This window comes from Colobus angolensis, unplaced genomic scaffold, assembly GCF_000951035.1.
Source record: "Colobus angolensis palliatus isolate OR3802 unplaced genomic scaffold, Cang.pa_1.0 Scaffold650, whole genome shotgun sequence".
NCBI lineage: Eukaryota > Metazoa > Chordata > Mammalia > Primates > Cercopithecidae > Colobus > Colobus angolensis.
The window spans coordinates 117,989-118,396 of record NW_012120155.1 but is presented as its reverse complement, the minus strand read 5'-3'; positions in this window follow the sequence as shown (position 1 = coordinate 118,396).

Below are 408 nucleotides of genomic sequence, written 5' to 3'. Positions count from 1 at the left end.
GCCCACCAGTAACCACCAACACAAATGCCAGTATACACCACCTTGGGGCACAAAGATAGGAACACTCAGCACACCACTGCCACCACTGGAGCCTGAAGACTGTCTCATGTGGCATCCCAGGCCCCAGCACATCTTCACCACAGCATCACTAATAACCACACCCTAATGAACGGAAGAAATCACAGATACCATTAACACTGTCTACAGCCAAATAAATTATACAGAGACCATAGTACTCTACCACCTACTACACCCAGAATCAAATACAAAGTACCCCACACAACCAACACCATGGACTCATCTTCAGGAAAAAGTTCTCCACTATGAAACAAAATTCAAAAACCGGAAGAACTGACTGTTATATCAGATGCAAAAATATTAACATTAGGACAAAGAAACACGAAAAAG